Raw genomic sequence first — 18240 nt, 5'->3', positions numbered from 1 at the left:
AACAAAAGTAACCACCAAATTTCATAAGAATCGAATATTTATCAACTTCAATAATATTATTAACAATAAGAACATCAATTGCTGTCCAATCTCAAACAAAAAAACACCTTAGAGCTTGCAACAACGAGAAAGCCCAAAACAAACAAAAACCACAAAAATAACATGTCTTAGAAGATGTCTGATTGCTATATTCCGATATTACTATCACTCCCGACGGTTTAAATTTCCCTAGATTGGTGCATAAAAAAAAGTCACTGAAAAGTCAAACCAAAAGTCTAACAAAACGGAAAAACAGCAGCAAGACAGTAGCATACAGCAGCAGCTTACAGCAGCTTACAGCAGCAGCAGCTTACAGCATTAGCAGCAGCAGCAACTTACAGCAGTTACAGCAACAGCAGCAGCTTACAGCAACAGTTACAGCATCAGCAACAGCAGTTACAGCAACAGCAACAGCAGTAGCAGTTTACAGCGTACAGCAGCAGCAGAGCAGTAGCAGATCAGCGTAACAGCAGCAACAGATCAGCGTAACACCTCACCATGCTCTTCGTCCACATCCTCATCCTCATCCTCATCCTCATCCCCATCCTCATCCCCATCCCCATCCACTTCCGCATACAACTGCCATTATAGAATTATAATGTAATATATATTTATAATTAAAAAAAATTAAGAAAAAACTAAATATACTACTAGCATATAATGGTTTTAATTAACAAATTACCTCATCCATATCGAAACTCAAACGATCAAATATTTTTCCCATAAACCCTTTCATAAGTTCCATATTTTTTTTCATGACTTTCATCTCTTTAGTAAGTGCTTCATTTTTCTCATTGGCCTCCTTTGCCTCAATCTTTGCCTCATTAGCTTCTTTTCGCAGTTTTTCTCCTTCACTGAATGACCCATATAATGATGTAATAGAGGGGCTTACTCCCTTGCCACGATCACGACCGCGTTACCAATGGGTTTAACGTTTGCATAGATTTCTTCATCTGTCATCTTTATTTCTCCCGTCTCACGTTGCACTAAAAGCTCTTTCATTTTTTACTGCGCAAAAAAAATCGTTAAACATTACCAAAAGATTGAGAAACACATAACCACTACATATTGCTTCATAGAAGCCTTTATTTTTCAAGTTCTAACATTGGCTTATGTAACTAACAGAAGTGTTGAAACGATGGGAAAATTAAAATGCATCAATAGTTAGCAATTAGTATATACATCAAAGCATTCATTTCATACCATTGTTTCTTTTGCCACTTTAGTAACCGGTGTCTTATCATTTTTTGAATGAGTTTTCTCGTACAATTTCAGCATGGTCGGCATTACTTTGTCACGTTCGAACTAGTATTACAAAGGAAAAATAGATTAGCAAATTGATATTTTACTCTTTTTTTATTATTACAAAAATCATAGCAAGCAGAGAGTATTACCATGTCTTCAACTTTTTGAGCAAAACTCTTTGTACCAGCAGTGTGTCCGGCATCTTGGTAAGATCGATTTTCGGTATTTCTTGTACTCTTACCCTATATTATGTAAATTTAATTGGAAAATGAGAAGTAGAAAGATCGGGGAGGGATATACGGAAAAAGATTAATATTATACGTAATTACCTTAAACTCGTCTGATCCAAAGTACTCAACAAGCCATTCCCAGTCATCTTTGTCAACATTTGGTGGCCTGTTTTCTTCTTTAAGCCTTTCCTCGTCTGTGCTCTCAATATCATAATAATTAGCTTTCAGTCTTGCACGATAATTCCTGTATTTTTTATTCAAAGACCCCGTGATGTATGTTTTCCTTTATTTTTTATTTTTTCACATTCCCCTTCATCTTGATCATCCTCAAGTCCAATATCGAATTTTTCCTTGCAAACAAAAGTACAACTCTTAGTAAAACAAATACGACACGAAAAATATATGAAAATTATTTATTACTAAACAAGAAAAACTTATACCGGAACAAGATCCCACATCTTCTCCTTATTCTCTTCTGGAATTTCTTAAAATACTTTCAACTTTTGAAGTGGGGCATTAAGAGGATCTCTAACAAGGGAGCCACAATAACTTGCAAGACAAGCTCTATTCACACCAATAGGTTGGCCTTTTATGTTGAAATCCACTTTTTTCTTCTCACCGGGTCTCATTTTTTCCATTTGAAGATTTCTTGTAGGACCTCTAGGAGTGGCAGTCTTGTATGTTTTCTTCTTTTTCTTGTTTGCTGTAATACATGTATATATAGTTTAAACCTGACTCAATACCATTGCAAAGAAGAAGAAAATATTAAATTAGAGAGTATAAAATAAGCCATACCAGAATTATCCTCTTCCCCCTCCATGTCAGCAAGTGTCTCCTCATCATGATTTCTCAATGTGTTTGAAATGATATTATTTTCTTGATCTTCTAAACCATAGTTTCTTGTCTCGTCTAGATCGTTACCGCCTTCTTGATCTTCTAAAGCATTATTATCATTGTTCTCAACAAGTTGCCTCTCATCATGCTCTAAATCAACTGTATTTTCATGTTAAGTATCAAAATATGTAGATTTAATACATGTTCTGAAATAAAATATTTTACCTGACTGATAGGTGGGGGGTGGGGTAGGGGGAATGTGCTGCAATTATTAATATAATGCTTATTTACCAAATAAAAAGAATAACTTATACCTCTATGGAGATTATTGTTTTGCCTATCCTTTAACGCCTTTTGTCGTTGAAGGTCTAGCAAACGTGAATTAAGGATTCATCAATTTTTAATAAATGTGTACTTTAATCATATACGAAATAACATTCAAACTCTAATTAGAAAATAAATAAACCTTATTGTAAAGTTGAGAGGGTTGCTTTAATTGTTTCCACTTCTTTTTTTCCATGTGTTGCTTGTTTTTCCTTGTTCGGTCTTGATCTTAATAACTTGGCAACTGACATCGGTGCAATAATTTTTTTTTTCCCTCCTCCTTTGATCTCATTATTTTTAACTTGAAAAAAAAATCAAATAAAAAGTAAGTTGGTTCATCATCTGAGGTTCATCCTCTGATCTTAATTTGTGATGATGTTCGAATAGCTATTTCACTCTTTGTAGTCCTGCAGTCTATGGCTTGTAATACTTGTACCACATTGTATAAAAATAAAAGTGATGTCAATTATAATATAAAAATGCACTGCGTTAAATAACCAGATTTTCCAGGAAAAAGAAAGATGATGCGGCACGTGCAATTATGTAGAATTCCTACTTATTCCTAGGTATAGATGTCTCTCACTAACTGCACCAGGCCACATTTCCCTATTTGTTACAACTAATGAGAGAAAATAATAGCATAGAAGAATTAAGAATATTGAATGGATACTATTCTGGCCAAAATTCAAGTTTATTTTACAGCATACGTATTCAGTTACCAAAAAGCCACTGAAGCTTTTCTTATACCAATGTGGCAAAGTCCCATCTTTTTTAGTACAATTTGGTAATTCGGCTACTTCCATCAAATACACAAGTTTACTTCATTTTACTGGTTAATGGGAGTCACAACACAATAAGACAAATTAACAAGAGACTTGACCCAACAGCTGAGTGCTTGGAAGTTTTTTCTTAATCAACTCGGCAAAGACGTATTTGGTCTGCGTTAAACAACTATTCGGTCATTGAGCAGAGAACCACTATCTGTTGTAGAAAAGGCTCCAATACCTTAAAGTTATAAGAAAAGCAATTGGTGAGAGATTGCATCTGTTTTGAACATGACAGCAATCACAAGTTCAGATGCTATTTTCAGGACAAACTACTGTAAGTTGACCAGCAAGCAGCCGGAGAAACTTAACATTCAAGTTTTCATTCACTAGAATGAACTCTCTTTATTACACTAATAGGATAGAAGAGGAATGTGACTTGATCAATCATAAAGCGTCAAACAATTTCATGCAGCAGGAAACAAAAAGGAAAAAATAGCTTCATAGAATTAGCAAACCTGAACAACATCATCTCTTGCAGGTTCAACAATAACTTCTGGATAGTTTTCAAATCTGTAATCATAGCAAAACAAGTTTATGTTCAACTTGCTGCAATAGACCACAGTTAATCTTACCACACCACAGCTTGCTGAAACTGAACAAGGCAAGTTGTTCGGTTTGCAACAAAGAATCTGGAATTGCTACGCAAACCGACTCAGTCAGTCTTATGATTATTTGCCATGTCAGTGTTCAAAAAAACTGACTACTTATGAGCTTTGATGATAATTTCAATTACAGAAAAACTTACATTATTGTACATGTTGACACTGACTTCTTATGAGTGACTCTGACCTGTTGTTTCCCTCCTAGTAATCTAAATGTTGATTTGTTCTCTCTTTCACTTTGAACTTTAGGGCTATACCAACTTAAGAAAAGGGAGTGAACTATCAGATCTTAATTCTAAAAGTCTCTTTCTAAACTGTTATGGGTCTGACATTGTGTGGAAGACTTTTACTAGCTCTCAGTTGAGATAATATTGCTGGTCCAATGTCCAGTTGAACATTACAGAACTGAACAGAATACTGCAGGTTAGGGGCTGATGGGTCTGAATTCTAAAGACAGAGGTTGCAAGGCTTGACAGGTCAGAAATGGCCCAGAACATGATAAGAATTTAGTTGAATTTCCTCTTATATTCCCTGGTGTATGTTGAAGTCTTTTATTCTGCTTTAGCTCTTCCTCCGGAAATTCTGTTCTCACATTCGGTTGAGCATGATTTGTGGTGTGGCCGGCCTGCGAGTCTCAGTAGACACTGAGCTGGATTCAGAGGCAAATTTTTTATGTTTAATTTGGATTTTCATCCTTTAGCAACTTCCAGACTGTATTCTAGCTACTGTACGTGATCAAGTATATGAGGCAAATAGTGCAGATTTGGAATTTCTGAGCTTTTGACAGTTGCTCATAACTAAGAGCTGCAAGTTTAGGATAAATTTAGTGAAAGTTGTCTAGTAATATAAATTTAAAGACTAAAATAAATGATGGCAACGAGTGCTTGAGTTAACAAGTTGCAGAAACTTAATGGCATTGTTGTGCACTGCTAATAAACCGATAATGATGGAAATATGAAAACAGATCCTTCGATATTTATCACAGGAACTTGGAGATTGACACAAAGGAGTTCTCAGTTCTTCTAAAAGCTCGTCAGATGGATGAATGAAAATTTTAGGAACAGTTTCCAGACCTGAATCTACTACCCCTTTCACTCCCATCTTTGTATCATCAAAAGCCTTTAGCTCTTTTATGCAATCATAGTCACTAATTGTCCCCATCTTTCAGCTATAAAGATTAGGTGAATGAAATAATTATGTCAAAATAAGTGTATCAGTTCACAGGGAAGGGTAAGTGAATTAGGTAATTAAAATGAACATACTAAAAATCATTTAGACTCCCGGTTTGCTTATATCTCCTAGTTTGCTTATTTTGGTAGTTAAGACGTTGACTTATTTTATTTTAGTCTTGGGGACCCATACAGTTTCAACATTATCCCTAACTGCCAATAAGAACATTATCTTTACAATAATTTTGTTGATTTTAGCACCCTAAACAATCTTATTATAGACAAATCACATCAAGTTGAAGAACTTGCAGACAAGGATATAATCAATTTAATAAAAATTTAAGTCTCTAACAACTGTGGCAACTTATGCTATGCAAACAGCAAAGATCAACGTCGAATACATCTGATATCATGGGAGAAAATTCAGAAACCCGGGACCAGCTACTGCTAACCAGCGGAGGCATGAGGTTTTTGTGAGCTGGAAACCTCCGTTGCAAGACTGGCTAACCTTGAATACAGATGGGGCAGCACGGGGAAACCCGGGACCAGCAGGAGGTGGTGGAATCATTAGAGATCACTGTGGCACCTTACAGTATGCTTATACAACAAACTCTGGGGTATGTTCTTCCTTTAGAGCTGAACAGAAAGCCCTAGAGCTGGGATTGGACTTGGAAGCTAGAATGGGAATTAGGAAGCTGATGATCCAAATGAATAACCAAGAAGCAGTCTTAGCAATGAGAAGCACAGAAGAGTATGGTGGAGATTGTGTTCACATAGTAAACAACTGCAGAAGGATGATCAAAGATGCAGACTGGGAAGTTTCAATCCATCATGAAGACCTGATGGGACTGGCATGGCCACGAATGATAGCTAGTACTTAGTCCTTTTTTAAGTTTTGTTGGGGCTCTGCCCCTCATTTGCACCAAAATAAAATAAAATAAAAATTAAGTATCTAATGAGTTGAAGAAGCAAACATGAATACGGAATAAATTTTATTAACAGACAACCAACTGAGAACTAAAATATGGTTCACAACAGTGATGCATGAACCAATTTGTAAGTTGAATTAGGTTGACTTGTCAGTTGCAGGAAAATCCTGTTAAATTTTCATCTCAAATCCTATCTGTGTGCATTTTTACACGCATGCCCCGTTTTCCCCCCCAGTTCAATATTCTAATTTCTAAAAACAGAATTAGAGCAACAAACAGAAATGAGCAGATCAGGAACATCATTACAACAGCTTGTGCAGGGTTCTCCAAGTCCAACATAAACTTCCTTTTACTCAACTGAACAAGAGGCATCCCATCAGACTAAGACAAACCAACTTAGAACAGGAAAACAACACTAAACTTCCAGGCGCATTTAATAGAAGCAAGCAAGCAATAGCAAACTAACAGTCAACTTCCCAAAATCAAACTCACACTCAGCTTTCCAAAACCAAACTAACAGTCAGCTTCCCAAAACCAAAAACCAAACTAACAGTCAACTTCCAGCCGCATAAAACAGAAGCAAGCAATAGCACCCAAGATAATTCTAGGCTAGAAATATAAAATAAACATCAACAACTGAGAAGAAAGGAATATAATAGCATTCAACAGGAGACTACAGGCAAGTTATAACCAAAAGAGTAGATGGAGAGAAAGAAAGCATCAAATAAAGAAAAGGCAAAAAAATAAAGACAAAAGAAGGAGAGGAACAAAATGGATGGGCAGTGAACAAGATGAAACACGGAAGTAGTACGTACCTTTTTATTTGTAGTCATAATTTGAGTTTGATCCTCACGCTCATCTTCCTCATCCTCCTCAGGCACATAGTCACCATCTTTCTCAAGTGTAAAATTACATTTTTGTCGTCTTTTCTGAGGGTTTGAGCTATCCACCAAACTTGTCACACAAGAAGCAATGCGCTTTACACCTAAAGTTTTCATTTTCAGCTTGTTAGATTTAATATGCCTGAGTCTTTGTTGTTCATAATCATTTGGAGTCATATCATGATGATTAGAAGCCGTCTTCCCTCCAAATCTGGACATTTTAGTGCTAAGAGAAAAAAAAGATGTTGTTAGAAATAAATACAATTATTATAATTCAAATTTAAAATAAAATCATAATATTGTGTCTGCATTAATGAAAATGTAGGCAGAAGACTGCATCTTATCAAACACGTGAAGAATTTTATTATGGTGGCAAGAGAAGTTGGCAAACAAATTCATCAAACAATCTAATCAGTCACTCTTAACGTAAACGGCGTGGTAAAAGGCAAGACAAAAGAGCAATTTACTAACACAAATATATTAAATGTAGAAAGCTTAAATTGAAACACAATTAAAGTTCATAATTAATAACATAACAATGAAAATGAGTAATAGGAAAATAGTTATCGAGCATATAATCAGCTTCGTTCTATTCATTTAGCTCCGGGACATCATAGGAGTTTCTTGGTGTAGTCTTAAATACGACCTTCCAATTGGGCTTCACAACATCATCGACATAAAACACTTGTTGAGCTTGAGAAGCTAAAATGTAAGGATCATTAGCCAACACTTTTGAGGTATTGACGCTTACAAACTCAAAAGAATTTGTAATGATCCCTCGGCCCTGGGTATGATCATCCCACCAATCGCATTTGAACAAAATGACCCGATTTCCTCCAATATATTGAACTTCTATGATTTCTTGCAAAAGGCCGTAATATTCTAGATTTGAAGCTCCACTTTCTCCCTTCACAACAACGTCGCTATTTTGTGTTTCTCTCCCCCTTTCACTGTCCTTAGTGCGATACATCGACCCATTAACCATGTATCCATTGACAGACACCACCGCACGATATGGACCTTGTGCTAATGATATTAAATTATTGGTAGCACTTGGATGTTTTCTCTTAGACAATGTTGTGACCTATAAATAAACAAAATATAGGTTTTAGAGGATTGCTACAATTATAAAAAGAAACTATTAAAAAAGGATTTCGTTATTTTAAAATTCTTGATCTCTAAACCATTGAATGAATTTTCTTTTACGTGAAGAAACCATCCCCGTGGCATTTGTCGCATTTCGATTGTACTCACTATGATAAATATTTCAAAAAAGTTATACAATTTTACCATAAAACGGAGAGTATATAGAATGGAACACAAACTACAAACTTACTCGATGAATGGTTGCACTTCTTCACAATTGTTCAACACATAATAGTGAATTTCTTCCCATTCCTTTCTACTAAGTAAACGAGGATTTTCCTTCCCAAATACTCTACCTCTTATCCCGAATATAGGAAGGCAGTCAGTTGAACTAATATCATCATCACCATCATCATCATATATTCTATCTTGCTTGTTGAATTTTGTTTCTATATCATCCATATATCTCGAACAAAATGTCAAGCACTCCTCTAAAAGATAACATTCTGCCATTGATCCCTCCGGGTGACCTTTATTGCGTATATACCCTTTTAGTTTGCTAAGATATCTGTTAAGTACGTAGAAACACTAGTAAATATTTTACTATTATCAACCAAAAAAAAGAAATACCAAATAACATAACTTCGCATACCTTTCAATAGGGTACATCCATCGATACTGAACTGGACCGGCAATCAAAGCCTCACTTGCAAGGTGTACGGGTAAGTGCATCATAATCACAAAAAAGGATGGTGGGAAAATTCGTTCCAACTCACAAAGGGTAACACCAATATGCTCTTCGAGTTTCTCTAACTCGTCAATCTTCAATGCTTTAGAACATAACTCTCTAAAAAATTCGCTCAACTTAATAAGTGGAGCGGAAAATGATACGGGCCAGTCACGTATGGCAAGAGGCAATAGATGCTCTAAGATAACATGATAATCGTGACTTTTCAACCCAGAGAGTTTACGCTCTTTAAGTGAGGAATTTCGTGAAATATTCGAAGCATACCCATCCGGAAATTTCACACTAGTCAAAAAGTTACACAGATTCCTCTTTTCCTCCAAAGATAAGGTAAAAGGAGCTGGTGGGAACTCTTTTGGGATCTCAGTTGGATTATTAGGATCCCTTATAGGATGCAATGACTTTCTAATGTTCATTTCCTCCAAATCTAAACGTGCTTTCATATTATCCTTACTTTTCCCTTCAATATCTAGCAATGCCCCAAGTAAAGTTTCACATACGTTTTTTTCAATGTGCATCACATCCAAATTATGGCGTATCAAAAGACTACTCCAATATGGCAATTCAAAGAAAATGCTTTTCTTTCGCCATAATTTTTTTGCCTTTTCCTTCTTCTTTGTGCGTCGCCTCTTTTTTGAAGTATGTTTTGAAGCAGCTTGTTCATCATTAACCTGTTGTAGCAGTTTCTCACCAGATAACTGCTTAGGTTTTGGTCTCAACTCTTGCTTCCCATCAAAAGTACTTCCATCGTATCTCCACATATGATCCATAGGTAAAAATCTACGATGACCCATATAACAATGTTTTCCCCCATTTGACAACCACCTAGAACAAGTATCACTGTTACAAGAAGGACAACCAACAGCTCCGCCAGTACTCCAACCAGATAGATCACCATATGCAGGATAATCACTTATAGTCCACAGCAAAGAAGCAAACATTCTAAAATTATCTTTCTTTGAGGCATCATATGTTTCAACAACAACTTCCCAAAGCAACTTCAACTCCTCTATTATAGGTTGCAAGTAAACATCAATCTTATCTTTGGGCCCCTTAGGACCCGGGATAAGCATAGAGAGAATAAAAGATTGTTGCTTCTGTGAGGGGGTCGAAAAAGCACGAGGCTAATGCGTGACCTCGTCCCTCGTGCGTGTGACGCTTCTTTTTGTCAAATCAAGTGTAATTGGATTTCCTGTGAGTTTACACCCAATTGACTAGTAATATAGGAGTCGCCATTCAATTTTTAACGACAATGAGAAAAACTGACAAAACCCGATCATCGTGACATAAAGGGAGTGCAATTATGTTTGACCACGACGGCCGTAGGTTCCCTTGTGATCCCTGGTGGTGGGGATCACTCAACGCACACCCGCAGGGTAGAGATTGAGGGTTCGGGGGACTGTAACTACCGAGAGGAGTACTCGCTCTTCGATAACTCCAGAGGCAGGATATCCTTACTAGCTCAGCATAAGTAATTGAAGGGACATGCGTTAACTATTAAACTAATCTGAGTTGATTTTATCAATATGCAACATATAGTACTAGATCGAACGCGATTATCTGACTTAGATTGTTTTAAGGGACCTATCATGATAATCCAATTTCCCAAAAATATCATATTTATTAAGCGTGATCGAACAATCAGATTTTAGTTAGTTTAACAGTTCATAAAAGGGCGAGGAAAGCAATTAAACCATGGAAAAGGGACACATTACGACGCACCCTTGAAAGGTGCGTCACGGTTCTCAGAAAACTAACCACTTTGACTTTGCTATTTATCCTTATATTTAACGAATCTCAAATTATGGGACGGGATACGTTCTGTTCGATTTATGGATCGATTGCGACAGAACGCGTGATCAGTTTTGCAGCGTGAGGCTTAGGCTTAGGGGTTTAGAGTCAATACTCAGAATATAATTGTGTGTTGTTGTCCCTTTCACGTCGAACTTAAGGCCCTATTTATAGAAAAGAGTTCATGGAAAGATAGAATTGCAGAACTCTAATCCACGAGGAATTAGGAAAAAAACACGTACCCAGGTATTTTCAGCGCCCAGGCCTGGGCGCCGAAGATTTCGGCGCCCAGCTCTAGGCGTTGAAAATAGGATCCAGGCAATTTCAGCGCCCAGGGCTGGGCGTTGAAATTGCTGTTTGGGCCGTTTCTTTGTCAGATTCAGAGTCTTAGAATCCAGAGTGTATGAGACTTAATCCAGTCTTTTAGTGCGTATTAATTTTATGACGGAATGCGTCTGGGCCTGTTACGAACTCTAGGCTCGTTAGGATTTCGATCAATACGTAACTCTTATTTTCGAATCGTATTAGGAATAGGATTCTCTCGCAGTTTCTATCTCATTTAGGATTTATGTTGGAGTGCAACACCTAATTCTGACAGGTTTCTATATTTTATGACTTTCCACTTTTAACAGCTGCCCATTACGGCAGTTACTATTTTTAGCAGTTTTCCATAAATAGCAGGTTTCTATAAATAGCAGGTTTCAGGTGAAATGAAAAGGGGAATTGAGATTCGTTATTTTATAGGAGATGCGTTGTCAAGTGGAGATTTACGTTTTCATCATCGAACCTTTCCTTTCGGGAATGGGGACAAAAGTAGGTGTCTACAGCTTCATGCAAAGCCATGGAGGAAAATTATACGGGATAAGAACTACCGGCCATGTACTGTGGGGAATATGTCCATTTCTAAAGGGGCTAAACCCATCACTTGCTAAACCGAGGCGAACATTTCGAGGCTCGGAGGAAAATGTTGGATATTGTTCATCAAATGATTTCCAGGCTTTGGAGTCCTCTGGATGTCTCATTACTCCATCAGGATCATCAACACGTTCATCGCTATGCCATCTCATACTTGCAGCGGTTTTGGTTGACATGAAAATTCTTTGAAGCCTAGGGATCGACGGAAAATAACGATTGTCTTGCTAGGAATCTTCTTAGGCTTAGATTGTGAGGTAGAAGATTCGCTACTTGGTTCATTATTTTTCCATCTAGAAGCATGACACTTTACACATTCCTCTGCATCGGCATGTTCCTTCCAAAATAACATGCAGTTATTAGGACATGCGTCAATCTTAATGGATTCAAGCGACAAGTTCTTTATGATCTTTTCAGCTTCATAATAAGATTCTGGCAAAGTGTTATCCTTAGGTAATGCTTCTTTGAATAGGCTAAGAACCATTTCCAAACTTTTGTCGGGTATTCCAGTTAAGCACTTTATGTGAAACAACTTAACTAAGAAGGACAACTTAGAGAATTGCTTACACCCAGGATATAGCTCCAACTTAAGATCACCCATCAATTTGTAAAAAGCTTCTGCTGCATCTTTAGGATCTCCACCTTCACTCACTTTATCTCTCTCTCCCTCAACATCATTTTCTAGCGGTACTCCAAATGCCTCATGTAGCATATCTAACATTTCATCATGCTCATGCTCCTGGAATTCATTTGACTCATTTATGATATTGTTATGAGTTGCCTGATCACTGATGCTTTCCCCATGCCACAACCAGCGTGTATAACTCTTAACAATTCCAAATTTAAGCAAATCCAACTCTATTTCATCTCTATATTTTCTCCTTTCGTTGTTGCATTTCACACGCGGACAAGGCACCACATCTTTGACACTTTTTTGTGAAAAAGCAAACTCTATAAATTGTTTCACACCAATCTTATACCTAGGGTCACTTTTTTTTCACTGCATCCACTCACGACTCTTTGACTCCATAATGTCCTATTTAATTATCATAGAATAAAGAAAAAACAGAAAAAACAAGGTAATTATAGCACATAAGTGGCAATCATATATATATACAACACACTACATGCGATCAACCAAGTACCAATTTGAAATCAACCAAGTACCAATTTGAAATCAACCAAGTATCAATTTGCAATCAACCGAGTACCAAAATATCATGGAAAAAAACATCTCAACAAGTTGTATTCTACTTTTCTTATCTCGTGAGATTGACGTTGCATTTACTTTGCTTTCAGTGTGTCTTGTGACATGTAAACTTTAATTGCATAGCTACTAGATCTAGTGATAAATCAGTTCAATTATGGGACATTAAAAGTGGGGAGTTTTTCCATTTTTTCTATATCTATATCCAGTTATTGATAACTAATCAACCAATTTAAAGCAAGTTTTCAGACCAGCTAAAAGAGGTCAATTGGCTTATGGTTTGGTTTACTATGTCAGCCACCAGTTCATTAACCAGCAACAAAAATTCCACCTGACTCATGTTGCTTCACAACAAGCCTCAACAATGATAAAGAGATCAACATAATTTAAATTAAGCAACCTCTTGACATGAAAAATTAAAACCATGTACTGTATCATGCCGAAATAGCCACCAGAGAAACTGCTAATACAATGTCAGTAGATGTCATTTTGTGTGCTGCAGTTCTTATGGGTATTACCAATTTTGCTTTTTTTCTTACGAATTTGAGCTGATTATTTTGCAAGTTATTGTTTTAGAATGTTGGTCCTTTTTTCTAAATTAATACACTGACAGACTGCTTAGTGTTAATTGAATAAAGACAATTAGTTACCTAACAACAACCACCTTATTTATCATCAAAGCAACATAGAATATGACCTGAAATTATCTATAATTTTGGCAGATGCAGAAATGAAAATGCAAAGATGGCAGCAGCATTGTAAACTCAATGAACAGGAAACCCATATAAGAAAGATAATCCACACCCAAAAACCCCATTGCCTAATACCACCATAAATTATACAATATACCACTACAAACATATATCAGACCACCATAACCATTTTCCACACCGCTACCGGTATCCAAGGTATCACCATAGCCAATCCAATTGAACTTTTTCACCACCAATCCATCCACTCCCCGATTCCCCAACCAATGACCCCAATTCTAAACCATTCCAATTTTTCCATTTATTTGCAGACTGATTCTTGCATAATTTCTTTTAAGAAAAAGATTCAATGATTGGCTTGTGATGCTGATTAGTTTAGAGATGATATTCGAAATTTCCTTTTACCATCCAAAAACAACTGTAAAATTAAGAAATTAACACAAAGAATCCGAAAATTAATGGAAGATTACATCAATTGCATTAGTTCCAACTCGAATTCACGAATAATTAACACACAGAATTCGAAAAAATTATGGAAAATTACCGCAAATACCTGAATTCGATCGTGCAAGCAAGTTCAATTCTTCGCGCACCTTAGGTCCGAGTCCACGAAAAATCGAGATGGAAGTTTCTGAATTGACAACAATTATTCTGAAGACCAGTTTTAGGAGAAAAGAAAAGAAAACCCTAATTATATTTTCTTTATCCCAAATACTGCGGGATTTTTTTGGAGGGAATAATTGTTGAAAATTAAAAAAATTCCAACTCGATTTTTAGAAATCCAGCAAAATTTGGAGTTTGTATTTTTTTTTTAAAAAAAAAAAAAGTCTTAACAGAAACGAAGAAGAAGAACAGAAAATCGTGGAGGAAGATTTAGGAAAGTTCCCTGCTTTGTTTCTTTGTAGTTAAGAATATGGACCAGAGTAATAAAAGTTAAATAATATTCAGTTACAAAGTAATCACAAAGATTCATTTGTCCTAGTGGTTACTTTAGCCCATGCCTTCAGCAGTTTAAGGCCTGGGTTCGAATCTCAGCTATAACATATTTTTGTGTTTAACTAGTTTTTAAGCCTTTTGCGTTTAAAATTTTTTACCACGTATATTAAACATTTATTTTAAATTTTTTTTTTCTATTTTCCCATTATATGTCCATGTATAATTGCAACTTGCAAGTTGCAACCACCTTGAACTTATCAACAATTTGATATATTATTACTGAAAAGAAAGATAAATGTACTACGTACCACCTTGACTATTTGCAACTTGAAAGTATTATTGAAAAGAGAGATAAATGTACTCCGTATCACCTTGACTATATGTCTTAATTTCACTATTTGTGTTTATTGTGTTTATTAATTTATTTCTCATTAAAGTTTATTATGATACAAATTCTACTTATTCCTCATCTTAAATTCTACTTTTTCTAAATATATTTTTACCTGTAAATTCAATATTTTGTTAAATCATTATACTCTTGATAATCCGTTTCATGATACTGTAATTTAATATTTTTTGAGTTATTATATTTTACAGTAATTCATTTTCATAACACATAATTCATAATTTTTTTTGAATATTATACCATGTAACTATTTCCTTTAAATTATTACCATGTCTCTGCCTCAATTTCCCAACATTTGAAACATTAAACACAAAAATTCTCAATTTAAACTATTCTCATGTGTTGTCAAATTTCTTCGATTATTTTTCGAATTTAAACAGAACCTATATTTTTATCAATCCCTTCTATGAGAAACGCCTGATTAATTTTTAAGATGAAAGTATTTGGTTTGGGTAAATGAAGATTTTAAACAAGAGAGAGAAATTTATAGAGATCTACAAGTTTAGGGAAGAATTTCAATGAAATTAGCAACCATGTAAAAATATGAGGAGAGAATTTAAGGAGGATAGAGAAAAGACTGAAACACCGGTAAGGGAGGAACGACAGAGGAGAGAGGGTGAATGAGACATATCATAAAAGTATACAACGCTTTCCCCGAGAAAACCAAAATCATGAATCCGAACAAGAATTGGGCAAAAGTTAATTTTTTAAGTAGTTTGCCCGAACAAGAATTGTTTAATATTTTAAGGAAAAAAACGGAAAAACGGGAAACAGTAATAGTTCTGAACGTACAGATCCTTAGAATTCGATTTACGATTTGAAAACCTCGTAAATCTAAATCACGCTACGAAAGTTAGTAATAGATAAATATTGTTAATTATTTCTTACTTATCTAGTAAAATAACTAGATAGTTCACCTATAATATAATATAACCATGCACTTTCAATATAGGTTTCAAATATGTCATTTCCGAGCAACATAATATAGGTTTCAAACTTGATTCGTAATGCCACATGTTTGGTTCGGTTCTATGATTAATAAGGTCCTATATATATATAGTGATCTCTTGCAATATGCAGGACTTATATATCAAGTCCATTCAATTCCTATAATTAAGTTTTAATTATGCAAATGACGTCCTATAGTTTTACGGTTGGTGAATGAGTAAGGACATGACTACATATATAGTACATACATCATATCTAATCTTCAAAAGTGGGCAACACTTGATGAATGAGTAAGGGTTCATCAAAGATGTAACAAAGAGACTAAATCAAAAGATTTAACATACTCCCAAAGGCTTTGCGCGCACAAGGTGTACAATAAATTTATCGTACACCAAAGTAACTTTTACATAGTTTTGTAACTTTTACATTATGAAAAAGAAATTGATAGATTAACATTTTAAAAGGTTAAATGATTAATTTTTATACATTATTAATGATTTTGAAGATTGTTTTTATTTAAATGAACAAAATTTATCAACAGAAAATAGATAACTTTTACATTTATAAGGGTAACTTTTATGTATTTTGAGTCAAGTTTTACTTCGGTGTACAATATTTATTGTACACCCCTTGTAAATAAGAATTTGTGAACATACTCCTTTTCCCATATCCCCTATAAGATTGAATCATATTTGGTTGTTTATGTTGGACTTGCAGAACCCTGCACAAGCTGTTAGTTTGCTAAGAGGAAGTAAAATTGGTCCTACAACCACCCGTGCTTTATAGATGAATGCATGGTAGATTGATAAACTGGCCTGATGCTATTGCTTCGGAGGTCCAACCTTGTGGCATAATGAGCTAACTGACATAGAATATTAGAATTATTATATCAATTTAGTCTAAACAAGTTCAAACAACATAACAACAAAGAGAGTAACAAAACATATAACTTACATATTAGTTTAGATAAAATAATGTTTTATGATTCGATTAAATACTTAATTACTCCATATGTTATATCGAATAAGATTCATTTGTTCAAACCAGTTATATTTGTTTTTTTCTAGTAAATAAAATACAACATAGTACTCTTTATATCATAGTTTAAACAAATCGAAAGACATAGCCCAATTTAGTCCTAACCGATTCCGATTTTGAACTGAATACTCGTTTTTTTAGCTCACCCCTAATTACGAACACTTATCTTTTAATTTTTTATTTTTTCAAAATCTAAAATCCGTTTAACCCTAAATTTTCATAAAAGCGGGATTAAAATTGATAATGGCGGGCTTATTAAACTTGGGAATGGCGGGCTCCCTCTCTCGTGAAAAAAGGAGGAAAAAAAGGGAAAATATTCCCTACTCCACAACTTCTTCCCAACTCCGATCCCTAATCTTCAATGGCTGAATTCTCTACTCCAAAAATCCATTCCAATTAATCAGTTCCATGAACGAGCAACGCCAAAATCAACTGGTGTTGTAACAACGTCAACCTCGACAAGTCCGAGCAATCATCACCCTACATTCCGCCATCAACGGTGATTCCTTCTCCGTCAATTCCTTGGAATCCATGCTCTACAACGTCGACTTGCGTTCCATTGGTGGGAAATCATTATCTGATCCTTTCGTAAGGCGTCTCAGTTTATTTTACCTCCCAAAGATCTACAGGAAATTTTCTCTTTCTCATGCGCCTTAATTATTACCCCCCAAATTTCTAGGGTTAATTTAGGATTATCGTCGTACTTCGAATAATCTTTGAAATACAGTCAGGCTTGTTAGTTTTTTGAATTTTGTAACCTGATTACACAATTCGATTGTGTTTGTTGGATTAATTTTGTTTAATTTTACAACCTGGTTCGTTTTTCCCCTCTTTGGCTCGGTGAAATTTTGTTTAGGACTTTTTTCAATTGAAGTAACAATTTGTATTTTTGCCCAGTTCATATTTGTAATAACTCAATCTGATTCTTTTTATTTATCTCTATGGTTGTGTGCATCTCTCTCTAAAAAAAAAGCCTGCGGGAAGCACGAAGAGCTTTCTACTTGCATCCCTCAATGCAATTAGTGTAGCATTCGCTTGTTTTATGAATTTTGTTAAATCATCATCTAGATTACTGGATAATCTTTGCGATAGTTTTTTCCGTTTATGGTTGGAAAAATTAGTTTCTTTTCGTAATTTAGTTTAGTGAGTTACAATAGTGGTTCTTGTAAATTAATTTTTGGTACTTTTTTCAAACAATATTCTGTTCAACTTGAACTTGGATGGTTCAATTTATAACAGAGCCTTGTAATCCTCAATTGTAACACAACTAGTAGTTTCCTCTAGTTCTAGGTTGATTTGGTAAACAATTTTGATAGACATAATAGGATAAATAGATAGTTTTTGAATGTGAATTGTTTATCTGGTGTTGTGTGTGTGTGTG

General features: G+C 35.2%; 1 long non-coding RNA gene across 2 annotated transcripts; it reads right to left on the bottom strand.

Annotated features, from left to right (window-relative positions):
* Positions 1–46: 46 nt before the first annotated feature.
* LOC130463719 (uncharacterized) lies at positions 47–14369 on the bottom strand. 2 transcript variants are annotated; one of them, XR_008923873.1, is made up of 9 exons: positions 14085–14369; positions 7015–7306; positions 2310–2507; positions 1955–2217; positions 1614–1864; positions 1434–1526; positions 1243–1344; positions 722–1047; positions 47–618 (listed from the first exon to the last, which is right to left on the bottom strand). It is a non-coding gene; the product is annotated as an uncharacterized lncRNA (long non-coding RNA). The 2 variants fall into 2 exon arrangements; XR_008923885.1 differs by lacking the exons at positions 7015–7306; positions 14085–14369 and adding an exon at positions 2663–3246.
* Between the last annotated feature and the right edge of the window lie 3871 nt (positions 14370–18240).

Source organism: Spinacia oleracea, chromosome 1 (assembly GCF_020520425.1).
Source record: "Spinacia oleracea cultivar Varoflay chromosome 1, BTI_SOV_V1, whole genome shotgun sequence".
NCBI lineage: Eukaryota > Viridiplantae > Streptophyta > Magnoliopsida > Caryophyllales > Amaranthaceae > Spinacia > Spinacia oleracea.
The sequence above is the reverse complement of the archived record's forward strand: the minus strand, read 5'-3'. Positions and strand labels throughout refer to the sequence as shown.